This window comes from Trichosurus vulpecula, chromosome 3 (assembly GCF_011100635.1).
Source record: "Trichosurus vulpecula isolate mTriVul1 chromosome 3, mTriVul1.pri, whole genome shotgun sequence".
Taxonomy (NCBI): Eukaryota; Metazoa; Chordata; class Mammalia; order Diprotodontia; family Phalangeridae; genus Trichosurus; species Trichosurus vulpecula.
Window position 1 is genome coordinate 247,252,957 of NC_050575.1, and position 25,827 is coordinate 247,278,783.

Sequence of the window (25,827 nt, forward strand, 5' to 3'; positions counted from 1 at the left end):
CTTAATGCTACCTTTTTTAGAGAAACTTCTCTGACCACTCTCCCCGTTAGCTGATAGCAACTGTGCTAGCTCTTTAATGGCCTCCTCTGAGATAATGTGCACTATATTTCAATGCATTTGTGCCTTATCCTCACACTAGATAGACTATGTGCTCGTCCATGAGAGCAAGGACTATATATTATCTAATATTTTCTGCACATGGTAGGCATATAAAAATGTTTGTTGACTGAGTAATTGACACAAAAGAATTATTTTAGAACTCGATCTACCTGGTAACAACAAAAACTAAGTTGAAGTAGAGGTAATGTGAATGTCAAACAATCAGTAGGAAGTATTTTTTTTAGGGAAAGACTTAGTAAAAGTTTTCAACTGGGAAAAACCTGAAGTTTATACCTAAGGAACCAAAGCACAAGTGTGGCTCCAGGATTACTGTGGCCCAGTTTCTTTCTTTCTAAATCAATTCATTAGACCCAAATCCTCATTTGTAGCAAGAGTAGCTGTGAGATTGAAGCTTCTGGCTTAGCAAAGCAGATGACTATGACATGTTCTATCTCCAAAGACATTTTTAGGATTATTAAATCTTTTGAAAGGTCTTTACAAATGTCTATAATACTGATGACTGACAGTGTCACATGCTGACTCACACGCCCACACCAACACAATGTGGACTTAATTTGGTAATCAAATATGCAGGAAATCGGGCATACTGTGATTTGAAAGACAGATTGTGGAAATTCCAGCTTTTCACAATAGATGGAGGAAGATAAAGTTTTTCATGAGACTAGGGTTTCTAATTTTTACATTTCTTATTCTAATTTAAACCCCAAACTAGCTAAGCTTCAGAGTGATATATAATACTTGAAATTTCTAGTCACAAAGCAAATCCCAAATGGCACTTTGATTGAAGAAACACATGTTGTCTTTAAAATAGTAGCCCCAGGGTTCAATGGTGTGCCATATACACAAAAATCTGACTGCTAGCTTATTCTAAATTGAAAAGAATTTCCTTGATTGATAGAGAGTGGACATCATATCCATACCTATTCCAGAAGGGACAAGAATTGAACAATTCAGTTCATTTAGATAACTCAGTTAAGTGCCAGGTGCTCTGCTAGGTGCTGGAGATTTAAAGACAAATGAAACAAGTCTTGCACTGGAGGAAGTTACATTCGATTGGGAGGATACAACATTTGCACAGATAAGAACACATGAGATAGTTAATAAGGCAGAGAACACTAACAATGTAGAGGAAATCAGGAAAGGCTTCCCATAGTAGGTGGCATCTGAGCTAAGCATTGAAAGTACCTAAGAATTCTGAGAGGCAAGGGTAAAGAAGAAAAATATTATAAAGCATGAGTCAATCAGTCAGTTAATTAACAGTTATAAAGCACTTACTATGTAGTATAAGGCACTATATTAAGCATTGGAGATAGAAAGAAAAGTAAGAGACAGTCCCTGCTCTCAAGAAGCTCACAGTCCGATGGGGCAGACAACACGCAAACAATGTAAAAACAGTATACACGATAATTCAGAAGTAATCAATAGAGGAAAGGCATCAGAATTAAGGAGGGATTGAGAAAGGCTTCCTGGAGAAGGGGGGATTTCAACTGGGACCTGATGGAAGCCAGGAAAGCCAGGAGGTGGAGATAAGGAGGGACATCATTACAAGCATGGAGGATAGCCCATGAAAAATTCCCAGAATCAGGAGTGTCTTATTTGAGTAACAGAAAGGAGACCACTTGTCTTACATTTTACTGGTAAAATTGAAGCTATTCCCTGAGAGTTGTCTCCTTTCCTTCTCTTCTCATAACATCCAGATGGCCTTCTGCCACTATCTCCTCCTTCACCTCTTTTCTCATGAAAAGGTGGTCCTTCTCCCTGCTAAGGAAAACCTTTCTCCATGCACAAGTGATCTCATTCCATCTTTTCCAGTAGATTGTCCCTCTATTATCCTCACTCTCTCTTTTCTTCAATCTCTCCCTACCTATTGCCCAAGAACATGCACGTTTCTTCCATCATCAGAAAAACCTTCACTGATCCACCCATCCATCCACACTAGCTATTGGTCCATATCTCTCCTCCTTTTTGTGGGTAAAAGCTTTGAGAAGGCCATTTACATTAGGTGTCTCTCACTCTCTTCTTAACTCTCTCCAACCTGGCTTCTAACCTCATCATTCAGCCAAAACTTCTCCCTCCAAAGTTACTAATGATCTCTTAATTGACAAGTCTAACGGCTTTTTTTCCTCAATTCTCATCCTTTTTGACCATTCTGTCAAATATTTCCTCGATACTCTCTTCTCTCAAGGCTTTCATAATAATAGTCTATCCTGGTTCTCCTCCTACCTATCTGACTATTGCTTCTCAGTCTCTTTTGTTGTATCATAATCCAGGCCCTCTGCTAACAATGAATGCTCCTAGGTTGCTCTTCTAGGCCTTCTTCTTTCTTTCTCCACATTATCTTATCATCTCCTTTGGATCTACTTATCATCGCTATGCTGACGATTCTCAAATCTACTTAATCCAGGCCTATTCTTTCTGTTGACCTCCATTCTCACATTTCCAATTGCTTATTGGACACTTCAAGGAGCTATATAAATGCTAGTTATTGTAATTATCATTGCCAGTCTTAGTCTTTTCTGAGGTCAGGCCCTGCTAACAGTATTCTTGTGAGACCTGACAATTCTGAAATATAAGCTCTTTCATTTTGGTGTTTATGGTTCCAGGGCCTAGCACAATTCCTGCCACATGCCCTATGAATGGATAGAACTGCTATTATCATGCCCAGTTTACAGATAAGGAAGTCTAGGCTCAAAAAAAGGTTATACTGACTGGCTCGGAGTTAGAGTTAGTAAGTGGGGAAGTAGAAAACTTGAACCAGGCTCTACGTTTCTTAGTCCAGGGTTTGGTTTGGTTTTGTTTCCCCATTATATACTGAGAACTACAACTTTGTCATCAAAAGAAATATACATTCATCTCTAGACTAAAATGAAAAATGCTATTAAGTCATACTTGTAGATCATAATAAAAATTATTTTAATCCAGTAAGTATATTATCTCCCAAAAGACAAATCCCTGAATCTTGTAGGTCCTCATGCTTATCAGATGAGTCCTCAATATGATGAGTACAAATCAGATATTCACATACCACTTAAGAGAAACATAATTTTTTGCTTCCCATCATGCATATAAATAAGGCTACAAAATTCCTTCTATAAAATTAAAATGTACGAGCTGAGAGAGCTGCCAGCCAAATAGAGGCATTCATTCATTAAAATAAAGCATAACCATTTGTTACAATAATTTAATCCTTATTGTGGTACATTTTCAGGAAGGAGAAATAGGCAGAATAAGAGCAGTTTAAATTAACAACTTTATCCCCCTCAAGCTATATCACAATTGCTGCAATCTTTTTTTAATCAAATGTTGTCCATATTTATGTCCCGTAATTTAAACCCCAATGAGAATTAAAGACTGTTGCTTTAGAATATTCTAAGGATGACACCTAGAGACTTCCATAGTTACTCCCTGAGACAGATTTTTGTCATGTCTATCTCTTTGATAGAGATCCCTCATAAAGTGAAAGTTTATTTATTGGACTTTTTGGAGGCTTGTATGATGTTAATGGATTGATGGCAAAAAAAATCCAACAAGAACAACAAAAATCCTGGGAGGGATTTTTTTTGGGGGGGGAGAGGGTGTCATATGCACTTGCTCCTTTAGGTTTTGGCGTAAAATGAGTAGGTGATGGAAATGCAATTTGATTTGAGTGATGTTGGTGGAATATGTATGTACCTTACAGGAGTGTAAAGAGGGACAATGTATCTTACAGGAATAACTAGGAACACAGAAATGGGAAGGGGTGAGGGATAATAGGGTGACTATTGGTTCCAAAGCAAAACAAGACAAACCTTGAGAGTCGGAGAGGAGAGAAATCCATTTATTTAACTTAGTATCGAATGTTCCTCTGAACAAGAACTCAACAGTTCATTCTCCATGTGTGCTCCCCTGCCACCCATCTACCTAACAGCACAGTTCTCAAACTTTTTGATCTCAATCCCCTTTATGCTCTTAAAAATTACAGCTGAACAAGGTGGGGTAGAGGATTGTGATATAATACTACTGTGCTATAAGAAATGAGCTCAATGATTTTAGAAAAACATGGAAAGTCTTGCAAGAAATAATCAAGAATGAGATGAGCAGAATGAAGAGAACATCATATACAATAACAGCAATATTATTTTAAGAATGACTTTGAGTGGCTAAGTTATTTTGACTATAATAAATACCCAAATTAACTATGAAGGTAGTACAAAGAAAGATGCTATCTCCATACAGAGAAAGAACTGATAAATAGAAGTATATATAGAATAATTTTACATATATATATATACATATACGTATATGTATATATATACTTATTTGTGTCTAATGGTAGCCATCTCTAGGGTGGGGACTTGGGGGAGGGAAGAAAAAATTTTCATAATAATTTTGTGGTATATTTGAAAGGCATAGTAAGTTTTCATAGTAGATTTGCAATTTCATATAGAATCATCTTTTTATTATACCATATTATGGAAATACTTGTTTTATTCCATAAATTAAAAATAAAATTTAAAAAAATATTGAAGACTCACAACTGAAGATTTGTTTATGCAGAATATATCGACTGATATTTGGTACATTAGAAATTAAAACATCTTAGTATTATTATGAAAATAGTATTGACCTTGTAGATTGCCTGAAAGGATCTGATACTCAGGGGTCCCTTGATCATGCTTTTAGAATGACTAGTTCAGCAGAATCCAACTCTCCCCAGATCATTTAGTCTGACTTAGCTCTAAAAGAAGGAAGTAGGTCTGGATTCCTGCTCACTAGAGCCTGCTCCAAGGAAAAGGCAAGCCTGAGATGGAAAACCATAACATCCTCACTTAGGACCCACTGTCCTAAATGGGACTAAGACAGACAAAACAGAAAACATGGGCTCCCTTGTTTATACCCCAAGTTATACTCATTAAGCAAAAGTGATCCTCCAGTGCCTCTCTCTAGTCTCTATGAGAAAAGTCCCTTATAGGAAAATTTGGCTAACTCATGCATGTGGCAGAATGGAAGTAGCTGCTGTCACCTCAGGATTCCAATGATGACTGTAACAAAAAGATACAGACACAGACTTTCTACCCATACCCAGAACATGTGGCCAAGATCCTGTGTCAAAAAACTGCTATGGCTTCAGCAGATACTCTCTCCTGATAAGATCTGACAACAGCTTTCAAGAGCAGGACAGCCAGCCCTGCTTTAGTCTGCATAACTGTGAATATCGTAGCACTGAAGCTCTTCCTGGTTCTGGGGTTAGACTGGTTTTCGTTTTGACAGACAAACTAATTTAGCACCTTTGGCTCCCAGTATCTCTTAAAGGAAGAAGTACATGCCAAGACAGCGGAGAAGGCTTCTATGCAAAGTAGAAACATGGCCCCATGTGGAAATATGCTCCACCAGGGACAAGTAGCAGCTGGAGGAAGCTAGCAGCCTGTTAGGGAATTGAATTAACAGAGTGTAATGGAGCTTTCTTCTGTTCATGTCCAGATCACCTAACATGGAGGCACCCACACTCTCCCTCTCTCTCTTTCTCTCTCTCTCTCCCCTCCTGTCTCACTGTCTGTCTTTCTGGCACCATTCAAGAGCATGAAGGTACAGTTTTCCCAAATTATTGGCAACATGAACTGAGGACTCCCCCCTTTAGGCACTGTGTCTTAAATGGCCTTGGAGTTTGCATCTGGTCTGTTTTCTTTGTCCTTTTTAGTTCTCAGCACAAACAGTGGAGTTCTGAAGACATGTTGACCTTGGAAGCAGGATTCCAAGCTGGTTGTTACTACCAGCCCAGCAGGGAAGGCCTGAGAAGTCAGGGTGCCAGGGACTTAAGTTAATGGGATTGTGCTATACAGGAACTGAGTTAAACTCTGTCCTAATACCCCTTCTCTCCCTAAGAAACCAAGGTGGTGTAAAGAGGGACTACACGTTTGTTCTTGCTGTAACTTTGAATTAAATATTCCTTTGTAAAAACTAATCTGACTGTTAAGTGGAACTTGTATGTTAAATGGAACTAGCATGCAGGGGACCCCTAAAATTGGGGGAGCCCCTAAAATGAGTATGTACTGGGACTATGACTCAACTCATTCCATCCCAAATTTTTTATACAGTAAAATTTATATAGGATCATATGATTTAGAGTTGGAAGAGACCTTAGATATCAACTAATTCAGATTTCTTCTCTCATAGATGGAGAAACTGAAGCTCACTGAGATGAAGTGACTTACCCAAGGTCACATAAATAGTAAGCAAAAGACTAGAATTTATACCCAAATCACAGAATCAAAAAATCTAAGAACTGGAAGAGACTTCAGTGTCACCTAGTTTAACATCACCTGATCAAGAATCCCTTTTTGAATATCTCTGAAAAGTGGAATCTGAAAAGTCCAGCCTTTGCCAAGAACCCACTAGCTACTGCTTCCTCAGTCAGCCCATTCAACCTGCAGATATGTCTAGTGGTTAGGATTGTTTCTTGACATCAAACTGAAATCTTCCTCTCTGTAGCTTCTATCCGTTATTCCATTCTTCTGTCCTCTCAAGTCAAGTAGAAATGTCTAATTCTTTCAGCTCATGACAATCCAAAGAAATGGTCAGAGCCAAGATTGCAGAGTAAATATTAGAATTTCTCTGAACTATTCCTAATTCTCTTCCAAACAACTTTAAAATAATACCTCAAAATTAATTCTAGAGTAGCAGAACCAGCGAAAGGGTGAGGTGAAACAATTTTCCAGCCCAAGACAACTTAGAAGGTTAGCAGGAAAGATCTGGCTAATTTGGGCAAGAGTGGAGTGCAGTCCAGCACAGGCCACACTCAAACAAGCCAGCAGGAGGCCTTTGAAAACACAGAATGGGCAGTGGAGGCTTCCAGAGCCCACAGATGGTAAGGGGGTTGGACAACTGGTCAGAAGTAAATTACAGGGGACCTTTTGCTGGCACCAGGTGCAAGACTATGTTGCATTGCAGTCCCAGAGTAAGGAGGAGCATTAGCAGGAGTGGAGATCCTGGTCAAAATTCCAGGGCAAAAAAAGACAACTCGTGGTCACTCATAGACCAGAGCACAGGCCAGACAGTAGTGACCACACCTTTCCTTAGATCATACCACCTGGGAAAAACTGAAAACTTGCAGATATCCAGAATTAGCTCTGAAAACAGGAGGACAAAAAACCTGATGCATGGAATAGTGTCCCCTCCACCCTGAGAGCAGAGCCCAACTTTAACATAAAGTTATGTCAAGAAATAGACTGGCAAAATGAGAAAAGAAAAGAATGAATCTGACCATGGCAAGTTACTATGATAACAAGGAAGATAAAAATACATACTCAGAAGAAGACAACAAAGTAAAAACTCTTACATCCAAAGACTCAAAGAAAACTATGAATTTGTCTCAGGCCATGGAAGATCTCAAAAAGGATTTAAAAAATCAAGGAAGAAAGGTAGAAGCAAAATTGGGAAGAGAAATGAGAGTGATGCAAGAAAATCATGAAAAAAGAGTTAACAGTTTGGTAAAGGAGACACAAAAGAATACTAAAGAAAATAACACCTTTAAAAAGAGAATAGGCCAAATGGTAAAAGAGATACAAAAATCCACTGAAGAGAACTCTTTGAAAAGCAAAACTGGCTAAATAGAAAGAGAGGTACAAAAGCTCATGGAAGAAAATAATTCCTTAAAAATTAGAATTGGGCAAGTGGAAGCTAAAGACTCCCTGAGATAGTAAGTAACAATGTTTAAAAAGTAAAAAGAAAATGAAAAAAATGTGAACTATCTCACTTGAAAAACAACTGACCTGGAAAATAGATCCAGAAGAGATAATTTAAGAATTATTGGTCTACCTGAAAGCCATGATTAAAAAAAAGAGTCTAGACATCATCTTTCAAGAAATTATCAAGGAAAACTGCCCTGATATCCTAGAACCAGAGGGGGGAAAATAGAAATTGAAAGAATCCACCAATCACCCCTAAAAGAGATCCCCAAATGAAAACTCCCAGGAATATTATAGCCAAATTCCAGAGCTCTCAGATCAAGGAGAAAATACTGCAAGCAGCCAAAAAGATTCAAATATCATGTAGCAACAGTCAGGATAACACAAGACTTAGCATCTTTTACACTAAAGGAGTAGAGGGCATGAAATATGATATTCCAGAAGGTGAAGGAGCTAGGGTTATGATCAAGAATCACCCACCTGGTAAAACTAAATATAATCCTTCAGGGAAAGAAATGGATATTTAATTAAGTAGAGGACTTTCAAGTATTCCTGATGAAATGACCAGAGCTGAATAGAAAACATGACTTTCAAATACAAGACTCAAAAGAAGCATAGAAAGGTAAACAGGAAAGAGAAATCATAAAGGATTCTATAAAGTTAAACTGTCTACATTTCTGCATGGGAAGATGATACTTGTAGCTCCTAAAAAACTTTCTTATTATTAGGGCAATTAGGAGTATACATAGACAGAGGGCACAGGTATGAGCTGACTATGTTGGGAGGAGTATCTAAAAAAATTAAAATTAAGAAGTGAGAAAAAAGGATGCATTGGGAGAAGGGGGAAGTAGAATGGGGGTAATTTATGTCATATAAAAGAGGTATGAAAAAGCATATACAGTGGAGGGGAAGATGGGGAGTGACAGGCAATGCTTAAGCCTTGTTCTCACAATTGGCTCAAAGAGGGCATAAGAAGCACACACAGTTGGGTACAGAATTCTATCTTACTATACAGAGAAGTAGGAGGGGAGAGAAATAAGAGGAAGGCAGGGGCTGATAGAAAAGGGGCAACAGTGGTCAGAAGCAAAACACTTTTGAGGAGTGACGGGGCAAAAGGAGAGAGAGAGAGAGGCAGAGAGAGAGAGAGAGAGAGAGGAGCGGAGAAGAGCCGAGAGAGAGAGAGAAGGAGAGAGTAAACGATAAGAGTAAAGGGCAGAAATAGGATATAGGTAAGTACACAATTAGTAATCATAACTGTGAATATATAAAGAACTGACTCAAATTTATAAGACTAGAAGTCATTCCCCAGTTGGTAAGTGGTCAAGGGATATGAAAAGACAGTTTTTAGATGAAGAAATCAAAGTTATCTATTGTCTGGTCACATGAAAATGTGCTCTAAATCACTATTGGTTAGAGAAATGCAAATTAAAACAACTCTGAAGTACAACCTCACACCTATCAGATTGGCTAATATGACAAAAAAGGAAAATGACAAATGGAGAAGATAGGGAAAAATTGGAACACTAAATCATTGCTGGTAGAGTTGCAAAGTGATTCAACCATTCTGGAGAGCAATTTGGAACTATTCTCAAATGGCTATAAAACTGTGCATATTCTTTGACTCAGCAATACCACTGCTACGTCTGTATCTCAGAGAATTTTTTTTTAAAAAAGGAAAAAGATCTATATGTACAGCTCTTTTTGTACTAGCAAAGAACTGAAAATAGAGGGGATGTCCATCAGCTGGGGAATGACTGAACAAATTGTGGTATATGATTGTGATGGAATACTGTTGTGCTATAAAAAATGATGAGCAGGATGCTTTCAGAAAAACCTAAAAAGATTTATGTGAACTGATGCAAGTGAGAAAGAACACTGTACACAGTAATAGTAATGGTATATAATGATCAACTGTGAATGACTTAGCTATCCTCAGCAATACAATGATCCAAGACAAATCGAAAAGACTTATGATTAAAAATGCTATCTACTCCCACAGAAAGAACTGACTGAATCTGAAAGCATATCAAAGCACATTTTAAAATTTATTTTCTTTATTTTTCTTGTTTATCTTTTTGGTCTGTGTTTTCTTTCACAACATGACTAATATGGAAATATGTTTTGCATTACTGCATATGTATAACCTATATCAAATTTTTTGCCTTCTCAATGAGGGGGTGGTGAGGGAGGGAGAGACTTTGGAACTCAAAATTTTTTTTGAAAAACCAAATATTAATATTTATTTTTACATGTAATTGGAAAAAATTGAAAAAAGTAATACAAAGCTATGGAATCATGTCCCTCCTCCCCAACTCCACACCTTGGTCTTCTCTTCGACAGGCCAAATATTCTCATTTTCTTCACCAATCCTCACTAACAACTGCTTACATTCCTCTCGATTGCCCTCAGATTATTAATGTTCTTTTGTAAAATGGTGACCAGAACTGAACACAATCACAATTTTGCGGTCTTACCACAGCAGAACACAGCAAATCTCTTACCTCTCTGTTCCTGGACGCTATGTGTAATTTCAAATCCCACTGCTGATGAGGTGGCTAGGGAGTTGTTACAACAATTTGGCTAGCAGCTGTTGTCGGGGTGAAGGACCAACACAAGCCCAACATCAAGAACCCTGCTAACACAGGTTCTTTTGATCTGCTTTACTAAGGAAAGTAACATTAGGGGTTAACAATCTTATTTCAATCCAACATATGCATATAAACTCACTTAGTTCAGGAGGAAAAGTCAGCAACCTGAACTACAGGACAAATACAAATTACAAACATACACAATATAAACAGACCAAATCACAATTCATAGTTACCAAGAGACCATCAGCATCTAGGATGATAAGCCAGGAGGCTCTCAGAGTGGCTGCCTAGAGCCTCCTCCAGGAGTGAGAGCCTCAAGCAAATAGTTCTGTTCTCTCTTTTTATACAGTCTTTGGATGTCACCGAACGTCATCTGAATGACCAGAACTTAGGCACACACCATTGGCTCTGGTCTTAGCAACTCCCCTTAGGACCTCGAGGGCTTCATACCCACATAGGCTTAGCACCTAGTAGATGGGGGTTTGGGCCTGGGGCCTTGCACCTAGTAAGGCTCAATCAAAGACATTTAATTAATTTAGCATTCTAAAACAGTAAAAAAGTCCCAGCTTAATTAATATTACAGGAGTCCCTCTCCTACTGAAGCATTTCTGGCTCTGGGCTTATGTAAACCAGGTTCAGTATTTAGATTTTCTGGATTGATATAGGGGTCAGGCTCTTTTCTCATCATCTCTGTTTCTTTATACTCTGACACTGGAGCTCCAAGAAAAAAAATCATTTAATACTGCATTTGGCTAATATCTGAGGTCTCCCCAAAAGGAAGAAGAAAGGTACTTGTAAAATGTAGATCAAAGTGATAGGACAAGTTTTTATTTCTTCCATTCAAAAGAAAGCTAAAAGCACAAAAGTCTTAAAAGCCCACATTGATAAAAGACATAAAATGGTAAATTAACCTACAATACTCTTGAGAAGCCAATACTTGTCTTAAATCATTAAAAAAAGGGAAAGTTAGTAAAATTGTTGAATGGGTATTTCACCTTCATGTTAGCCCTTCATGGTCTGAGCTGGGGTCATCTCCAGTCATCCTGACATATGTCTTGCCACTGGACTCAATTGACCTTGGAGAAGAGAGTGAGGCCAATGACTTTGAACATCCCTGCTTCATTTAAATCCAATTCACTTGCAAGTCAAGACATCACCCTCGTAATGTCATTGGTCCTCTTTGAAAATGAAGGACAACAATAATCTCTGAGCAATAGTGGCTGCCCCACTGGGGACCCAACTGTCCAGTTTCAGTTGGGCAATGCTTCTTGCTTCTTTCCTTCCTTCCTTCCTTCCTTTTTTCCTTCCTTCCTTCCTTCCTTCCTTCCTTCCTTCCTTCCTTCCTTCCTTCCTTCCTTCTTTCCTTCCTTCCTTTTTTCCTTCCTTCCTTCCTTCCTTCCTTCCTTCCTTCCTTCCTTCTTTCCTTCCTTCCTTCCTTCTTTCCTTCTTTTCTTCCTTCTCTCCCTCTGTCCAAATGAAGAATGAATCATACCTTTACATTTTGCTGCTCTGCCCAAAGGAATATAAATCTTGATCACTGAAACTTCCCAAGATATCTTGCAGTTTGGGGGCTAGATTTATTTTTTCTCTTCTCTACTTATTCATTCTATCATTTAACAAAAAATTGGGACAATTAACTCTTTTGTCACATGTAGTTTCATTTATGATTTCTTGAAATAGAGCTCTGGAAAACCAGGCTTTGATAAAGCCCATTGGCATTCAAATGAAGCTACTTGACCAGGCCTTAAACCCAAATCACTGTGGCTCTCACTGATTGACGAATAACAGGTCCTAGCCCAAACCTCACTTGGTCCTTGTTTGGTTTTTGATGGTAAGTATAAATAGCAATTGGTTTTCTTCTGGTCAGAAACCCTGAGGGTGTTTTCCTCCCAGTTTGTTTTTTTTTTCCAGTAGACAAACTAGGCCATCTTTTGCCTCATTTCTTACCAAACCTTACATTACTTAATGAGTGTTGCCTCAGACAAACTGAGACCAAGGAAAGACCTTAGCTTAAAAAGGCCAAGGTCTCCCACTGTGTCTGGGGTCATTTTCAGTCATACTGACCTATGTCTTGCCATGAGACTCAGATGATCCTAGAGGAGAGAGTGAGGCTGATGACTTTGCACAGCCCTGCCTCACTTAAATCCAATTCCCTTGCAAGTCAACACATCACCTTTCTGATGCCATTGATCCTTTTCAAGAAGGAAGGACAAGCAACAGTCATGGGCTGAACAAGTTCTTCAAGATCCATCTCTTCTGGCAAACCAGCCCAGAGCTTTGGCTCCACTTATGTGTGGTCCTCTTTGAGAAACTCTGAATTTATTTCAGGGAAAATGTCCCACAATACAGCTGGCATGGAATGAGGGGTCCAGCAGCTTCCAACCTCTTAAACTCATGAAATCAATTCCCAGACTGGAAACATCCATCTAAGGATCATTGATTGGTCACATATGCTAATGAAAAGAAACACAAAGCCGAAGAGACAGCCAGAAGTCCATAGCCCAGTCACAGGCTCACATAGGCAACACATGTTTTAGGAAGGGGAGGAAGGAAGCACTCCTCTCCTTTCATTAAATGAAGCCTAAAAAGAGAAAGTTCTCCAGCCCATATTCCAGAGAGAGGAAAAAGAACAAAAGTGGCCATCTATTTTAAAGCCTACTCAGCAGGCAGTTCTTCCTGGTCCAGTGGATGATAAGAATATTGCTTTGATATCTCAAAGCACCAAGTTCTTCAATATGGAGACAGCACATATGGCCCACTTGAAGTGTCTCAAGTGAGCTCTACCCAGCTCCACATAGATGGCCTTTCCATATATATATATATATATAATATATATATATATATATATATATATATATATATATAATATATATATATATATATATGCTTTTCCTAATGCTGCTTAAGATTGCATTAGCATTTTTTGACTGCCATACCATTGTTGACTCAAATAGAATTTACAATCCACTGAAAATTCCAGATGTTTTTCCCATGAATTGCTACAGCTATGCCTCTGCGTCTTTCTTTCAGAAAAAACATTTCAGAGCATCATAGGAATCTGAATTGTAAGGACCCTTAATGATCCTCTAAAGAATATGAAAAAAAAGAAATTTACATGGTAACTTTATTATATATTGAAAAGGAATAGGAAGTTGTACATAATAAATTTGCAGTTTCGTGTCCAATCATCTTTTTTATTATGCTGTGTTATGGAAATGCTTGTCTTATTCCACAAATTAAAAATAAAATAAATAAAAATTTTAAAAAACATAGAGTATAATAATTCTTATAGTGCCTGACTAATAGAATTATTGGAAGAATAGTGCTTAGCAAACCTATGAGACCCATGTGAATATTGTGTTTATCAGTATCTAGTCAAATTTTCAGAGGTGAAGTGACTCACTAATGTCACAAAATTGGTAAGACAGTGACGTAAACTCAGGCTTTGACTCAATAGCCAGTACCCTTTCTATTATATGAATCTTCCTGTCTCCCTCTCTCTGTTTCTGTCTCTCTGTCTCTGTCTCTGACTGTCTCTGTCTCCTTCCCTCCCACCCACCCAAAGGCAAGCAAAGTGGGACTTTTCGTTGTCTTTTGTTTTGGAGTGCTTCTCAGCACCAAGGCAATCAAGTGCCTTTGATTGAGTCTGCCTTTGTTTGTAGGAAGGCCTATACCCCTTTGCTAATAAGGTCATGAGAGGTGTGAAACCCTTCAGAGGTGTGAAGCACTCTGACCCTGAAGAAGTTTATATATACTCTGAGGTTAGCATTTTGTCTGCGGCTCACTCTTTGGAAGAGTGTTGGTGTGGAGACTCTGGCTAGCCATTAAGGAGACACCCTGGCTTTCAAAACCTACATGTTGGTGCATCTCTCTCTGGTAACTATGTATGTATAGCTTTGGTCAGGTAGCTAAAAGCCTGTCTGTTGATTTGTGTTATTTGCTCTGTTTATATAATTTCTGCTTGTAATTTCCGTTTGTGTTTTCTCTGAAGTTCATGGTGCTGACTTTTTTCCCTTGAACTAAGTGAATGATATATGTATGTTTGATTAAAGTGATATTGTAACCCCCTTAAAGTTGCTTTCCTTAGAAAAGCAGATTAAAGAACCGGTGCTAGCAGCCTCCTGTGTGCTGGTGTTATTGGCCTTACACAGCCTCAGTAGCAGCAAGTAGCAACATTGTTGTTACACCCTTCCTCCATCTCTCTCCTTCCTTCCCTCCCTCTCTCTTCCTCTTCCCTCCCTCCTCCCTCCTCTCTCTTTCCAAGAGATCAAGAGAACTTGAGTGCAATCAGGGCTCAATCACTAAGCTTCTTATATGACCTAGAACAAATCACTTCACTCTGTGCCTTGTAGAAACACAGACTCACAGAATTATAGTCTCAGAATACGCCTCAGCAGCCATCTATCCAATCCATAATCTCTGCTATAACATAGATGACATGGGGACACTTCAGATATATTGTTGCAAATCAGGGCCCAATTTACTGTTTTGTTGTTTACCTAGACTTAAGAAAGCATTAATAATTCAGATTAAACTTAAAAGTATATTGCCTATTTCTTTCCTCTGGAGTGGCCAGTTGTTAAACATCTGCCAGGTGTAATGGTAAGAAGGGTGGGACGTTTTTACTGTTTTCTCTTTTGGAATGCTAAGGCAATCAAGTGCCTTTAATGAGTTTCACCTTTGTTTGAATTGGGGAGGTAAAGTGGCACCTTTTGTCTTTTATTTTGGAGTCCTTCTCAGCACTGAGGTAATCAAGAAACTTTGATGAGTCTTGCCTTTTAAATGGAATGGCAAGCAAAGTGAGACTTTTTGTTGTCTTTTGTTTGAGTGCTTCTCAGCACTAAGGTCTTCAAGTGCCTTTGATTTAGTCTTGCCTTTGTTTCAATTAAGAGTTTTTGATTCAATTGGGAGTCTTTAATGACCTGCTTAAGTCACAAGAAAGCCTAGTTCACATGGGTTTGAGTCCCATGGTTGTGACACCCTCTGACCCTGAAGAAGCATGTATGTGTGTGTGTGTGTGTGTGTGTGTGTGTGTGTGTGTATCTGTACTCAGAGGTTAGTGTTTTGTTTTGGCGGCACACTCATTGGAAGAGTGTTGGTATGGAGACTCTGGGTAGCCATTAAGGAGCTCCCTCAGCTTTGAAACCCAGATGCTGATGCTTCTCTCTCTGGTAACTATGCATGTATTGCTATGGTCAGACAAAAGCCTGTCTGTTGATCTGTTTCTATTTTCTCCGTTTTTAATTTCTATTTGTATTTGCTCTGAAGTTCAGGGTGCTGACTTTTCCCCCTGAACTAAGTGAACTATATATATATATATATATATATATATATATATATATATATATATATATATATACACATACATACATACATACATATAATGTTTAATTAAAGTGAGATTGCAAATCCCTTAAAGTTGCTTTCCTTAGAAAAACAGATCAAAGAACTTGTGCTAGCAGCCAGCCCTCCTATGTACTCTTGTTGTTGATCTTGTTGTTGGTTTTTCACCTCCACAGCAGCTGTTAGCAACATTGTTGTTACATCAGGACACCTCAGCATTGCTCTATAAACATTGTTTGAGCTCAGCAGGAGTACAATAGAAGACTTAGGTACTGAGGTCCTCATTAGACTGGAATCATCCTCTTGTCACTATAGGCTGCTGCTGCTGCTGCTAACAATAACAACTGATATATCATGTACCTCCTGTATCTTCTTTTCTCTATAATAAGTATTCCCAGTTCCTTCAAATAATCTTCACATGGTCTTGGCTGCCGTCCTTTAAATATTATCCCAAATAGAAAACCTTCCTAAACTATGGGACTAAAGGTGAAAGATTCTCCAAGTATGGACTGACCAGGGCAGAGTACAGTCATCTATTACTTTATTCTAAAAGCTATCCTCCTTCTGTTTCATTTTTCAATAATTTTCAGTAATGTCCAACTTTTCATGACCCCATTTGGAGTTTTCTTGGCAAACATACTGGAGGAGTTTGCCATTTCCATCTCCTGCTCATTTTCCAGATGAGGAAACTGAGGTAAACAAGGTTAAGTGGCTTGCCCAGAGTCACACAGCTGGTAAGTGTCTGAGGCCAGACTTGAACTCAGGAAGATGAGTTGTCCTGACTCCAAGTCCAACGCTCTATCCACTGTAACACCTAGCTGCCCCATGTTTCTCCTAATGAGGTTTAAATTTGTATGAGTTTTTGGCTGCTATATCATATTGTTGAATCACATTGGACCAACAATCTACGAAAACACTCAGATCTTTTCAAACTATTGTCCCATACCTCCCCATCTTGTAGTTCTAAAGTCAATTTTTTGAACTCAAGCGTAAAATTCTGCATTTATCCCTTTCTCAGTTTCATCTTACAGATTTGCCCCAGTGTTCTAGTCTATCAAGAGCATTTAGGATCTTGACTCTTATCTTTGCAGGTTAGCTATCCCTTCTAGTTTTGTATAATCTCCAAGTTTCATTAACATACCAATTGTACCATCATCCATATCTAACCACTCTAGTATCTTTGTCAAGAAAACTCTAAATGGGGTCACAAAGAGTTGGACAAGACTGAAACAAATGAATAACAACAAGGATAAGTAGGGATTCAAAGGGTACTTCATTGGAGACCTTTTCCCAAGTTGACATAGAATGATTAATGTCTAGTCCTTGAGTCTGGACATTCAACCAGTTCAGAGCCTAACAAATTATACCATTATTCATCCCACATTTGTCTCTCTTCTCAACCAGAATAGTATGATGTATTTAATCAAATTAAAGGTTAGCCTGACATTGTCTGTTCTTTTTTATTCCATACTTTATTATTTAATATTTTTTAGTTTTCAGCATTTATTTCTACAAGATTTTGAATTACAAATTTTCTCCCCATTTCTCCCCTCCCCCCCACTCCAAGAGGGCATATATTCTGATTGCCCCATTCCCCAGTGAGCCCTCCCTTCTGTCACCCCACTTCCCCTACCCCCCCTCATCCCTTTTCCCCCTACTTTCTTGTAGGGCAAGATTGATTTCTATGCCCCATTGCCTGTATATCTTATTTCCCAGTTGCATGCAAAAACATCTTTTTTTTGAGCATCTTCTTTTAAAATTTTGAATTCCAAATTCTCTCCCCTCTTCCCTCCCCACTCACTCTCCCTAAGAAGGCAATCAATTCAACATAGGCCACACATGTATCATGCAGAACACTCCCATAAATAGTCATGTTGTGAAAGACTAACTATATTTCCCTCCATCCTATGCTGTCCCCCCTTTATTCAATTTTCTCCCTTGACCCTGCCCTTCTTAAAAGTGTTTGCTTTTGATCATTCTTCCCCCTATCTGCCCTCCCTTCTTTTGTCCCCCCTTTCTTGTCCCCTTCCCCCTACTTTCATGTGGGGTAAGATACCCAACTGAGTGTGTATGTTATTCCCTCCTCAAGTCAAATCCAATGAGAGCAAGATTCACTCATTCCCCCTCACCTGCCGCCTCTTCCCTTCTAATGAACTAGTTTTTCTTGCCACTTTTATGTGAGATAATTTACCCCATTCTGTCTCTCCCTTTCTCCCTCTCTCAAAATGTTCCTCTCTCATCCCTTAATTTTATTTTTTTAGGTGTGTGTGTAAATCCCTTAAAGTTGCTTTCCTTAGAAAAACAGATATCACACACACACACACACACACACACACACACACACACATATTCCCTTAAACTACCCCAATACTGAGAAGGGTCTCATGAATTACACACATCATCTTTCCATGTAGAAATGTAAGCAAAATATTTCCACTTTAGTAAGTCATTTATGATTTCTCTTTCTTGTTTACCTTTTCATGCTTCTCTTGATTCTTGTGTTTAAAAGTCAAATTTTGTACTCAGCTCTGGTCTTTTCACTGAGAAAGCTTGAAAGTCTTCTATTTTATTGAAAATCCATGTTTTGCCTTGGAGCATTATACTCAGCTTTTCTGGGTAGGTAATTCTTGGTTTTAATCCTAACTCCTTGCACTCCAGAATATCATATTCTAAACCCTTCAATCCCTTAATCTGAATGCTGCTAGATCTTGTATTATCCTGATTGTGTTTCCACAGTACTCAAATTGTTTCTTTCTGGCTGCTTGCGTTATTTTATCCTTGACCTGGGAGCTCTGGAATTTGGCGACAATATTCCTAGGAGTTTTCTTTTTGGGATCTATTTGAGGAGGCAATCTGTGGATTCTTTCAATTTCTATTTTGCACTCTGACTCTAGAATATCAGGGCAGTTGTTCTTGATAATTTCTTGAAAGATGAAGTCTAGGCTCTTTTTTTGATCATGGCTTTCAGGTAGTCCAATAATTTTTAAATAATCTCTCCTGGATCGATTTTCCAGGTCAGTGGTTTTTCCAATGAGATATTTCACATTGTCTTCCACTTTTTCATTCCTTTGGTTCTGTTTTATGATATCTTGATTTCTCATCAAGTCACTAGCTTCTACTTGCTCCAATCTAATTTTTAAGGTAGTATTTTCTTCAGTGGTCTTTTGGACCTCCTTTTCCATTTGGCTAATTCTGCCTTTCAAGGTATTCTCCTCATTGGCTTTTTGGAGCTCTTTTGCCATTTGAATTAGTCTATTTTTAAGGTGTTATTTTCTTCAGTATATTTTTGGGTCTCCTTTATCAAGTCATTGACTTGTTTTTCATGATTTTCTTGCATCACTCTCATTTTTCTTCCCAGCTTTTCCTCTACTTCTCTTACTTGCTTTTCCAAATCCTTTTTGAGCTCTGCTATGGCCTGAGACCAATTCATATTTTCTTGGAGGCTTTTGATGTAGGCTCTTTGACTTTGTTGACTTCTTCTGGCTGTATGTTTTGATCTTCTTTGTTACCAAAGAAAGATTCCAAAGTCTGAGTCTGAATCTGGTCTGTTTTTGATGCCTGTTCATGTTCCCAGCCAACTACTTGACCCTTGAGCTTTTTGTCAGTGTATGACTGCTTTTAGAGTAGAGAGTACTTTGCCTCAAGCTTAAGGGGCTGTGCTGCTGTTTTCAGAGGTATTTCTACACAGCAAGCTCTGCCACAGCAGCATTCCTCCTCCCCCAAGAACCACCAAAGCAGACTGAGACCTAGATCCAATCAGGTTCTGCACTCCCGATCTGATCCACCGCTTAATTCCTCCCACAGGGTGGGCCTGGGGCCAGAAGCAACCACACCTGGAGCATTGGAAGCAGTCCTAGAGCTACACCACTCCTGAGCCCCTGGGTCTCGGGCCGACCACGCACTCCTTTCACTGTAGCAGTTTTTCCACTAACCTTCTCTGTAGTCTTTGGCGTTTGTGGGTTGAGAAGTCTGGTAACTGCCACAGCGTAACAATTCAGGGCCCTACCACCTGTTCCACCCTGCTCCAAGTCTGGTTGATCTTGGCGCGGGCTGTGCTCTGCTCTTCTCCCAGCTCCATGCAATAGACCCTTCACAGCGACCATCCAGGTTGTCCTGCACTGGAGCCCTACTTCGCTCTGCTGTGTCATGGGTTCTGCAGTTCTAGAATTTGTTGAGAGCCATTTTTAACGGGTGTTTGGAGGGAACTGGGGGAGAGCTTAAGTAAGTCTCTGCTTTCTAGCTGCCATCTTGGCTCTGCCCCCCGACATTTTCTGTTCTTGATGAAATCATGCTGGTTCTTCTTGTTCACTACTTCCTCTTCTAGATGTTCATTAACCATATCTTTAATGAACCATTCTAGAATTTTGCCAAAAATTGAGAGCAAGTTCATTGGCTTATAGAACATAAATTGTCCTCTTTCACTTTTTGGAGGTGGTTAGAAAACGTGCCTTCTACTAATTTTGAGGTATCTCTCCCAGTCCCTATAGTCATTTAAATGTCACCTTCATCAATCACATTCCCTACGTATTTCAGTAACCAAGAATCTGGGCCAGGTGACGTGAATTTGTAAAGAGCTGCTAGGTGCTCCCTGTCTCCTTATTTTTCTTGGATATTAACTTCCTTACTAGCCATTTTTCTTTTGTCTTTTCTAGTCAAAGGTCATGCTCCTTGTCAGGGAAAAGAAAGCAGCATCAGATAACCTTTTTCCCCCTCTGTTGTCAGTTATCATCATTCTATTAACCTTTAACATAATACCAATTCCTTCTGTTTCTTCTTTGGTTCTTCCCAACATAGGTTTACAAAAATTTTTTTTTGTTGGCTTTAACTTTTCTTACTTTCTTCTGCTTATTTTGAACTTTAACAATCCTGACATTATTCTTATAGGCCCATGAGCAGCTAGATGGAACAATGGATAGAATTCTCGCTATGGAATTAGAAAGGCCTGAGATCAATTCTGACCTCAGACACTTCCCTAGGGAAGTCATTTTACTTCTGTCTGCCTCAGTTTCTTGAAATGCAAACACAAAGTATTATAATGATAGTATTTACCTCCTAGGATTGTTGTGAGGACAAAATGAGATAATATTCATAAAACTCTTAGTATGCTGTCCATCACAAAGTAGGCAATTAATAAATTTTTGTTCCCTTTCCTTCATGGCATACATTTTATTTCATCCTTCAGCCCTTCCATCTTGTTCTGTTTACCTCTTTTGTTTTCATCTTCTCTTATCTTGCTTCTATCTTCTGTACTTACTATTTTTTAAAATCTAAGTTTGTTAAAATCTAAGTTGTCTGTGCATACACATTGATATCCTGAAAAATCTTTTTTTTATTCCTTCTCATTAGAATTGTTTTACTTTGTGACTTTGTAATTTCATTCATTAATTTCCTAACCAATCTGAGTCAACTTCCCTAGTAGAAGTTTAGTTGATGGGATCCCACCTATCCTTCCTCTGAATCCTCTGAAATTTTTCCTAAAGGGAACATGTCAGATTAGGCCTGAGTTTCCTATCCTCTATTACAAACTCTAGATGGGAGTGATCACTTCCTTTCCCCTTAGGCTTCCTGTCATTTCTACCCCAGCAACCAGGTCCTCTGTTTTGGTAAGAATCGAACCGTAACTCAACTTTCTGTTCTATAAAATGAGGGTTGGTCTAGGTGATATTAATTTCCTTCAACATATCTTTACTCTCCATTTCCAACTCTGCTCCCTCCCCCCATCAAATGACCTAAGTAAGCGGTGGTGTCTGATTTTATTTATAAGTTATTGCCTATGTGGCTTCTCCTGACTGTTTCAAAATATTTCTTCATTGCCACAGAAAACACCAGTCTGAAATTTCACCATTCAACATTCATTTCTTTGATTTCTACTCTTGCAGATCCCCCTATATCTGGTTATCCACCCATCCATACCTCCATCTATCCATTAATCCATCCATCCACTCACTTATCCATCTTTATGCCCACCCATCCATTCAACAAATGTTTGTTAAGGGTCCACTATATGTAGAGAGCCCTGTGCAAGGTGTTGAGGGACAAAATTTAGAAAACATGTGGAGTTTACGTCTAAAAAGGGAATATAACATAAACAGATGATTAGAAGATATAATACTATATACTAAATATCTCGGAGAGCTGCTTATGAAAGCTTCTTGTGAGATACAAGTTTGTTAACAATTTGGAGGTATTGGGGGAGGAGTTAGGGAAGGAGATGGGTGACTAGGAAGACTCATCAAGGGAGGTGGACCTTGAGTTTAGTTTTAAAGGATGGATGGGAATTCAAGGAGAGCAGAACATAGAGGAGATGACATTACAGGCATAAGAAACAGCTGGGCCAGAGGCATGAAGGCATAAGGCTCTGGTGCATTTACAGAGGCAGAGAATAGACAAGTTTTCCTAGAATATAGAATGCATGAAAGGAAATACGTAGAAATTTAAGGCAACACTATATTGTAAGTGTCCTTCAATCCAAGATTTTGAACTTTACACTGTGTATGAAAGCCACTGAATTTTTTTTACTCTTTTAAAAAATCTTACATTTTAAAAAAATTTAAAGAGAGTTTTAAAAATATGTTATTAAAATTAATGTCATCTGGAATGGCTAACAAATAATACCAATTCATACTAAGGTATTAGTGGCTTATTAGAATAAGAGAGATCACTTAATACTGAGGAAGGAAGTAGGGAATTGGAAAAAGCTAAAAACTGAAAGATAGTGGTTGTTCTATGAGAAATGATGAGGCTGTTCTGATACTGGAGAGCAGAACTAGAAGCGATGAAAGGAAGCTGCAGAGAGGCAGATTACAATAGACATTAAGAAAAACTTCCTAGTAACAAGAGCTGTCCAAAAGCAGAATGGGTTGCTAGCATAGGTAATGTGCGGAAGACCTCATCTCCAAAGGTCAAATAAAAAGGCAGGACAATCACACATTTGGGATGTTTTCCTATTCAGGTATAGATTGGATTCAATGGCCCTTGACGTCTCTTCCGATTCTAAGATGTTTCACATTTTTCCAGGGCCCACCCTAAGTGGTGGCAGTGGGCTTTAATTTCTCTTATATTTAACAAGTCAGAGGATTATAGATATGGAAGTAGAAGGGTGTTTGGAGATCACTGAATTTAACCTGCTCATTTTATAGATTGGGAAACTGAGACCCATATTTTAAATGACTTGCCTAGAGTTATACATCTATGGAAATTACCAAGGTAGTATTTGAACCCTGGTCTTCTGACTTCAGGTCCAGTTCTCTCTTCACAATGATTTCAGTGATGATTAGGCTCAAGTTGGCAACATACGTCACCTTGTGGAGTATTCTGAGCCCCTTTGCTCTTTAAACACATTATCCCATTCCTTTTTGTAGTTAGCTTCTGCTGGATAACAGAATAGTTTTGTTTGAATTCTTTTTTCTTTATATTTTAGGGTCTTTCTTCTGGTCACTTGCAGAATTTTTTTTTTAAATTAGAATTGTTAGGTGGTGTAGTGGATAGAGTACTGGGCTTGAATCAGGAAGACTCATCTTCCTGCCTTCAAATCTTGCCTCAAGAACTTATTAGCTGTGTGACTCTGGGCAAGCCATTTAACCCTGTTTGCCTCAGTTCCTCATCTGTACAATGAGTTAGAGAAGGAAATGGCAAACCACTCCAGTTTCTTTGCCAAGAAAATGCCAAATAGGGTCATAAAAAGTCAGACACGACTGAAACAATTGAACAATATACATATGTGTATGTAGTGTATATAGACATATATGCACATATGTGTATTGCCTATGTACACAAGTATTGTTTATGTATGTTGACACAAATATACATATATGTATATATTATATGTATACGTGTATGCATATGTGCATACATATATATCGATATATATATTCTCTGTAAGTAGATGTAAATTTATTCCTTTGGCTCTTTCAGGACATTTCCCTAATTTCCCTTTATTGTAGCTCAATTGAAAACAAATTTTAGTAGTATGTGCAATAAAATGATATTGGTGTGCATGTATAAACATTAAGTAAGAATAACAAAAAGGACCAAGGAAAGAGGAAATACACAATTAGTAAGGGAAATCACAATGGCCTACATTTCTGTAGTACTTAAAGGCTGTGACAGAGATCATTAATCTTCATTTTACAGATTGAAAAAAATCATTGCAATGAGTATTTTCCCTGTGGACACACAACTAGTAAGTGGCAAGTTTGAGATTTGAACCTAAGTACTCTGACTCTAAACTCATCTATCCTTTTATCACATGACATGTGGTCTGTTCAATATGGCGATTTTAATGAGCACCATATTTTGGCAAGAACATTGATAAGCCAAAGAATGACCAAGATAGTAAATGGCCTTGACATCAGGCCACATGAGGATTAGTTGAAGGAATTAGACATGTTTGGGTTAGAAGTGAGAAGACTTGGGGAGAAGAGGTTCAAAATAGCCAGCTTCAAGTATCTGAAGGACTCTCCCATGGAGGAGGCCTTTAGAACTGTTCTGTTTCATTCTAGGGTACAGAACTAGGAACAACTAAAAAGTAGAAGTTTCAAAGAAGAATATTTAAGCTTGACATAAGGTGAGCAGGTGGCAATATACTATAAAGAATTATGATGAAAAGCAGAATAAAGGGTGCCATCAAAGAAATGTATGCGTATAAAGAAGATTGTATGGTCACATGGTAAGAACAAGAGATACATGATGGACATACTTTATATTCCACTAGTATCCTCATGAGGCCAAAAGAAAACAAGAAAAGTCTCCAGCATGTCAAGCAAACTGCCTGTAGTGAACATAGGAAGTAAGGATGTGGACAAGAGTGACACAGCATTGGGCAGGCTTGAGTGGGCTGCTATTTGCGCCACTGGAGGGAACATCTGCAACAATTTGATCAAAGATCCATTCAGTATTTGAGAGAAAGGAAAAAAAAAATTTTCTTAGAGTATGATATGATCCTTTAGGAGGTAGTGGATTTCCCCTTTATTATAAATCTTTAAACAACGTTCTACCTCTCTAGTACATTGTAGTGGAATTCTTTATCAGGTATGTGTGCACTGAAATGGAAACATGGGCCATTAAGCCTTATATAAGGATCCCTATGGGCTGTGTAATAACTTAGAAAATCACAATTTATATATTTATTTTGTATCAATTAATATTTACATTAATATATACAAACACAAAAGTATGTAGATAGATAAGGAGATAGAGAGTTAGATATTTGGATAGATAGGACCCAGCGCATGATTTCATTGGGCTAGGTAACCCCCAGTAAGAAAACTCCCTAAACCAGTGCAGGTTGGCAACTCTTCTGCAGCTTAGAGTCTTAAAAAATAACCTAGGGTACTGTGACGTTCCATGATTTGCCCACCTAAGGGCAAGATATGTGAGAGACAGGAATTGAACCCAGGGCTTCCTGACTCTGAGACACTGAAGCAATGGCAAATGGACATTAACATCTGTCCTAAGTACATATCCCAAGAACAGCAAATCACAGATTCTTCTATTTTGTATTTCAAATCCTTCATGCCATGGTCTCACCCTAACTTCTGATAGTATTGAGTTATTATTTCTCTCCATGTTCTCTCTGGAGCTCACTCTTCTGCCTTTGTACTATTCCCTCCTTCCATCTCTCTCTCAGAACCCTTAATTTCAATTAAGGCTCAGCTCAAGAGCTACCTTTTACATGAGACCTCTCCTGTTCCCCTAGCTCTTAGTTTCTTCTCAAAATCACCTAGTAACTATTTCATAGACATTTATTCAAATATCCGTGTGTGTACCTGTTGCTTCATGTACATTGCAACTCCTTGAGGGCAGGTGTTGTTTTTACCTTTATCTTTGTATCACCACCTAGCTGTTGTTCAGTCATTTTATTTGTGTCAGACTCTTCATGACCCTATTTGAGATTTTCTTGGCAAAGGTACTGGAGTGGTTTACTGTGTGCCTCTCCAGCTCATTTTACAGATAAGGAAGCTGAGGCAAATAGATTTAAGTGACTTGCCCAGGGTCACAAAGCTAGGAATAATCTGAGGCCAGATTTGAACTCAGGAAGATGAGTCTTTCTGATTCCAGACCCAGCATTCTATTCACTGTGCCACCTAATCTCACCTTTTTTTCACCAC